The sequence below is a fragment of the Perca fluviatilis genome, chromosome 7, assembly GCF_010015445.1.
Source record: "Perca fluviatilis chromosome 7, GENO_Pfluv_1.0, whole genome shotgun sequence".
Taxonomy (NCBI): Eukaryota; Metazoa; Chordata; class Actinopteri; order Perciformes; family Percidae; genus Perca; species Perca fluviatilis.
Window position 1 is genome coordinate 33,946,438 of NC_053118.1, and position 7,432 is coordinate 33,953,869.

A 7,432-nucleotide genomic window follows, 5' to 3' on the forward strand; every position below is an offset into this window, starting at 1 on the left:
AAGGTGTTCTAAGTGATGTGACGCGTTTTTTAGGCTACATACAGCAAACATCTCCTCACTATCCGCTAGCTGCCTGTCCCCTGAACACACTGTAAAAAAACATCTTCTCACTATCTGCTAGCTGCCTGTCCCCTGAACACACTGTAAAAAAACATCTTCTCACTATCTGCTAGCTGTCTGTCCCGGTCTACACGTTAAAAATGTCTCTGTAGACAGCAGTGAAAAAAAAACAACGTGCTCTGCACTCAGACCATAACAAACAGTGTTCCAGCCAATAACCGACAAGAAGGAGTTGGTTGAATCATGAATACGCATTGTGGAAGTAGCCTACGTGTTAACGCTGCTGCAGTAATGGTTCAACCATCTCCTTCTTGTCTGTTATTGGCTGGAACACTGTTTGTTATGGTTGGTGGGGCAGGTTGGCGCAGTTTGTTTTTGTTGCCATTTGTGGAGCCTGGGCTGTCTACAGAGACCGCGTTTTTTTACAGTGTGTTCAGGGGACAGACAGCTAGCGGATAGTGAGGAGATGTTTGCTGTATGTAGCCTAAAAAACGCGTCACATCACTTAGAACACCTTTAAGTCAGACCTCAGTCCAGGCTGGGGGAAGGAGGGAGCGGGGGGATGTGCATATGGGCTAATATAGCCAGTAAACAGTGTAAGCAGTAAACAGTGGGCCAGTGGACAGTCAGTACATAACTGTTGTTATAGAAGCTAGTGGAAGTGGTGGAGAGGGAGGAGAGGCAGACTCTGCAGAGAAGTCTAGCTCTCCTCTTCCCTTTTGTGAAGCATTGTAGCGTTGTATGGCCCTGGGGACAAATGACTTTCTCAGCCTGTCAGTTGTGCATGGCAGTGTATATGTAATGACGTTAAAGGAAAACTTTACCCTTAAAATGAACATTTGTATATTTATTACTCCATGAGTTTTGCCTTGAATTTGTGTCCACTATGCATCTAAGAAACGTGTGCAGGCGTACTACGAATCTGCATGAGTAGCACGTCTGTGCCGGATGGGAGACTATTTATATGGAAGGGTTGTTAATATTAAGGTTTTTACGGAAGTGCGTGTGTGTTCGGGAAGTACTGAGCATTCTACTGGATAAACCAGACTTGGATTTTACTGCACCAGTTGTGTGAGAGTTTGTAAATGGATGTGTTAATATAATTTTGCTGTCCCTCTTTTACTTCAATTCATCAAGACCTTTTTTTTGTTTTTTTGATTCTCCATTCCAAAATTAAGTTTTTCTTCACAAATTCAACACTGTGAATAATTGATATGTAAGTATAAGTATTAATAAGTATTCCTTTAATATGTGTATTTCCCCCAAACATTGAACTATTCCTTTAAGTGTGAAATGTTTTATGTTATCTCTTCTAGTTGGGTGTTCTGGCGGGTCCTACAACGTCTCCACTGGCAACGCCACCATGATGTCAGATAGTGACATCAGACTCCTGATTTTAGAGAGAGACCAACTGGTTCAAGAGAGAGACAAACTGGTTCAAGAGAGAGACCGACTGGTTCAAGAGAAAGATCAACGATGTGTTCCAAAGACGGTCTCTGGCTCACCCAGTAAGAGCGTCACCCCATGTTGGGGTGAGTCCTGCAGCGGTGCGGGTTCAAATCCGACCTGCTGCCCTTTGCTGCGTGTCATCCCCCATCTCTATCCACTGTCACTATAAACGGAAAAGCCTCCAAAAATAATCTTAAAACAATGTGTTCAAGAGAAAGACCAACTGGCAAATAAAAATCATGAGCTACAGGACAAGAACAACTGCCTGAACACTTGATTGATTCATAGATGTTAGAGCTATGCTAGCAGCATGACTCAACTGTCAATCTGTCAGTCCCTCACTTCAATCAAGATTGAAATATCTTGATATGTAACAAATAGATTGTAATTACATTTTTGTCAGACATTCGACTTTGGTGGTCCTCTGACTACCAGCTGATCAAAGTTTTCACTCATCCCTTAAAGTATCTCAACATCTACCTGGTGAATTGGCCCAAATTTTGTTCAGACATGTAATGGTTTCCAGACGAAGACTTCTACTGACTTTGGTGGTCCCATGACTTTTCATTCTGCCGTCGTCAGATCTTGTCCTCTCTCCTGTCTCTCCCTGTCCTCTCCTGCCCTGCCATGCTCTGCGTTCACTTATGTCCTGTCTTGACCTGTCATACACTGTTCAGTTCTGTCCTGTCTAGTTCCGTGTTGCTTTGACCACATCTTAAACTGTCCTTAGTCATACTGTTCTGCCCTGACTTTTCCTCTTTCTGGTTTCATCCTCCCCTGTCCTGATTTGATATCTTGCGTTGTTTTGAGCTTTGTTTTCTTCGTAATGTCCTTTCTTGACCTGTCTTGTCCCGTCACTTCTTGTCCTGATGTATCCTGTCCTGTGCTTGTTCCTGATCAGAACCAAACACCCTATACTGTCCACCGGGATGGCGGATGTACATGTCCACATGTTACCAACGTTCCTCATTGACAAGGAACTGGGAAAGTGCCAAACAAGATTGTGCAAACAAAGGATCTCATTTGGTGATCGTGAATGATGAAGAAGAAGAGGTATTTGCAAAATGTCTTATACAAACCTATACTTACATTACCCTGCAGCCAATTCACTGTTGTTGGATTTCACTAACAATAATGCATAAAGTATTTCAACTACACTTCCTTCCCAACAGAGATTTGTCCGTATGTTTGGAGGTACTGAAAGAATGTGGATGGGCTTGAGATGTTACAGAGAATCAACCAACTCGTGGACTTGCAAATGGGTGGATGGAAGCTCAGTGCTTTATAGGTAAGGATTTTTGAAGAACATTATGATCCTTATTTATCAACAGCGATTCTTTAGCACATTGACATAAACATATTACAGTACATTGTGAAGTATGTCCTAATTACACACTGGCATTTATCCACTTAAAAATCTATTTGAAGCAACCGCTTTGTGTTACCTACACATCCAAATACCTGATTTCATTCAGATGTCTTTTGACCATAATTAAACAAACACTTACGTGATTGCCTGGAGCGAAAGGCAGGATGAAACCTGGACAGGCCACCAGTCTATCACAGTGCTATCAAATATACAAAAATTCAAAGTCCCAACTCTCCTGCACTGTTTCACCCTCACCAATTTAACCCAAAACTGTTCTGTGTTGTTTTGTAGAAGCTGGAATGACCCAGAGCTTTGGAGAAAAGGGCAGTACAGTTGTGCATATAATAACCGAGGCTCATTGCTCTGGGGCAACTGTCAGGAACGATACTATTGGATGTGTGAGATGGAGCTGCACACCAGCTATGTCTGGCCACAATGAGACTCGCATGACAAACATATCTGCAATCAGTCTCTCTCTCTCTCTCTCTCTCTCTCTCTCTATAACATACAAGTTTCCTGATTATCGTGTGCTTTTTACCCTTCTAAGAACGACTAAATATCTCTAAATATCCCTACTGTAAGTCCATATGTCTCATAATTTGTCCAGGAAACCCAAAAGATGGAACGTTGATGCCAAATTTAGGAGGTCTTAAGGGTCCCCTAAAAGAAGAGAGACAGATAATAAGTCAGGGGCACCACAGAGGAAAAAAGGCCCTGAAAAAGAAAACCCACAGCAGGCTATATTCTTTGAAAATCTTTATAATCATATCCCTGAAAGAACATAGCAGGCCAGCCTTGTTGCACTACCTAAATGTTCCTCAAAACTTGCCATTTTCAGCGTGTAGCTTGCTAGCTCGGATGTTCCGGTTGTTGTTTCTGATAGCGAACAGAGTTATGAACGGCAACACAAAGAGAGCGGAAGGTGAGGGACATCCGGCAAACATCCCAATGTTCCGGCAATTATCCTAGATATGATCGGTCGTTTATCTAGATTAGTCATTCTCTAATGCTGGATTATCTATCTATTTTTGATCACTTGGGGACAGCCCGACTAGCCGTAACATTTGATATGGCAAACATGTTGCTAATATTACACAACCTGCAGATATGGAGCAATATTAGAATTCAATTTGTATTGTGTTTCAGTCTAATATTCACTCTCCTTTTAGCTCTGGTTTGGTCTACAGGGAAAAGATCAGGGGTCTCATTTATAAAACTGTGGTAGGATCCTTACTATAAGTGTATGTGCGCCCAAAAGCCCAAATTGGCGTGCGCCGAAAAAAAAAGTCAGATTTACAAAACCGTGTGTACGCACACCTATAAGCAATGTTCCCTTTATAAATCACAGATTGACTACAAGTGTGCGTATGTGGATCAGCCTCTTATCCCGCCCTGGACACGCCCATTTTTAACCATAAATAGTCAATGCAAAGAACCTCGTGAATGCTGATCAGCATGTTAATGACCCTTGCAGTTGTTCTTTCGTTACACCGAATCATGCCGAATCACGATGACTGGCGGAGAAAATGCAAAAAACTCTCAGACGCTCGGGAATTGCTGCCAATTGAATTATAATTTCGGCCTGTTGTCGCGCAGTGTAGGGAACCCTGATCTATAGACTACCTTTATTAATAAAATCTTCCAAAACAGCAGGCATTACGGCACTCGGGGACAGCTTCGATATCCAGACGTATATAATAAGATTTAACAGAACTGTATAGTATATCCAAACAAGCCTTAGTGATAAAGTAGAAGATTATATATATATATATATATATATATATATATATATATATATATATATATATATATATATATAATATTTATTTAAAAAAACACTTAGCTGTCTGACATTTCCCTCTGGAAATAGCCGGTTTCCCCCAGAGTGGCGAGGACCTGTATTTGGACCAGGATATGGCACGGTTCCGGTGCGTTGCCCTCTCTACTGGACCCAATTTAGTACATAGATCCAAGAGCACAGCTTTAGGGAATTTAAATCGGCATATTAGCCAGTCATCGTCGTGGTCCCTGAAGTCTCTTTCTCTCCTGTTTCTTCCATTAGCGTAGTCCTCCTGCAGGGCCAGCAGTGCCATCATGCAGCATTACGCACGGGTTCACCGCACTATTTATATGTTTACAACATATTGTGATTGTTAACACCTTGCTAAAATCACATCATCATCCAAATCATATATATATATATATGTATATATATATATATATGTATGTACATTTTATTTTAGTGTGTTCTTTATTACTATATGCCCCTGTGTGCTTTGCATGTTGTATTAACTATGTGATGTTGAGTTTTGACTGTGGCTGATAAAAAAAAGGAGTTCTCTTTTACAATAAATCATTTTTAGAGTGGAACATGTCTGCTGGCTGTTTGATTCTCTGTGTGAAGAATTAATAATTAGGAGTGTAAGTCATAATCAAATTGTGAGACCAGTGTAGATTTACACCACTATTTGATTCTCTGTGAAGGAATAATAACTAGGGGTGTAAATCTTCACTGGTCTCACGATTGGATTGGATTACGATTATCCTATCACCGTATCAGTTCAATATCACGATGCATCACATCCTCAATATTATTATATATTGCAACACTTGGTTTTCATCAACAAATTCAAGCAGTCAGATATGTATGAACTCCCCTTTTTGTTGTATTTGCTCTTAAAAAAAGACATTTCCTGAATGTAGCGGAGTCTGAACAAGACAACAGACAAAAGGAAAAAACTAAAAAAAGCAGCGACCGGAAAATCAACAAGCAACATCAGTAGGCAATAATCGATTATGGTCTGTCACTGCATCGATGCAGAATTGTCCAGGGCCGCATCGCGATGAATCGATGCAATGACTCATTTCAACACCCCTAATAATAAACCAAATAATGAAATGAATGCCGTCATAAACATTAAATTGCTGCTAGAACAAGACTGGGCTACGACGTAAAAACATAAGACACAAGACGACAAGAGATAGCGCCTCACGGTTGTATGCCTCCACCAACCAGTCAAGTTGCAGTTTACGTCCATGTCTGTCCAGACTCATACTGTATTAGATTAGTGTCACCAACTCAGTACCCGACCAAATGTCTCCCCTTCTGTTCTCGAGTTATGCTGTTGAATAAAAGCTATAGAATTGTTTTTTTTGCAGAACATTATGATGTCACAGTGAGGTTGACCTTTGACCTTTTGGTAGAAATTGTCATAATTTTCTCCTATTAGAAATTTGTGTGAAATGTTTTCATAATTATCAAAGGAATTCTTGAGTTATGGCCGAAAATGTCTCAGTCTAAGTGGACATTTGTGCCAAATTTGAAGAAATTCCCTCAAGGTTATCGCGTTTACAAAGAATGGGACAGACGGATGGACAACCCGAAAAACATAATGCCTCAGTTATATTTTATGATAAAGAAAACTAAAAAGGGGCAAGGGTGGGGTGGACAGATAGACAAGAAGTGTGTTAGAAAGTTGTTGAAGTTAAATTGAACTATACAACTCCAAACTTTGCAGAAAGTATAAGTAAAATTAGAAACTTAACATTTAGAACCTAACAATAATAAGGTAGAAAACACTTTAAATACTTTTAATGCAGGATGTGAAGTCATAAGGGAAGAAAAATAGCGTGACTGTGTGTGGATGCTGTTTTTAGAAGAAACTAACATCAAAAGAATTTAATAAAATATCTGTGCATCAAATGCACAATTTTGGTAATCCCATTACAGTGTTTAAAGAAATACTTTGCTGAAGAGTTCAAGACTTCAACATACAACTTTCAGTCTCTGCATCATGAATCTGATGTATTTTTGCAGTAGGCGAGGAGATGCTCTTCCTTCCTTCAAAAGGATTTTATTTTCAGCCATGATGACATCCTGTTTGGGTACATGCAGTCAGTGAGTGACAGCCAACATTTCGTCTTCACTAATGATGAATGCAAACAGCTCCCCTTTGTGGAAAACATGCAGCTAAATGTGTTTGTGAGTCAGTTAGTAGTCAGTTCTGTAAGGCCCAAACACAGATATTTAAAAAGGTAAAATTAGTATTTTAGAACTCACTTCGGTGTTAACATTTTGTATTGAATGGGTTTTGTATTTGATAAAGCACAGAAAGTTCACACAGGCAACAATATAATTGTGTGCAAAAATGAGTAACTCGTGTTCTTGAAGTATTCATTTGTATACACTTATTAACAGAGCAGAACTTTAAATAATATTGGTACCACATGGGATGTCAAAGAGTCAACAAAATAATGTTTAAATCTGTATTTCATTTCCATATCTCTTCAAAAATGAAAACAAAACCAATAGCAGCCAAAGCTGACCAGTACTGCTTATTTGTATCATTGTATATAACTGTATAAACAAGACTAAAGGCATCTCAGTTTAATATGAAAATGTGCAAACATTTAAAGTACAGCTCAGGCTGATGGGAATGTTGTAGTTTTGATGGTATTTGGTTTTAAACCAAAGTATTGGACAAATTGAAATGTTGATCTGATGATAACTCAGTGGATCACCAAAGTTATTACAATTCATCCTGAAGGTAACAC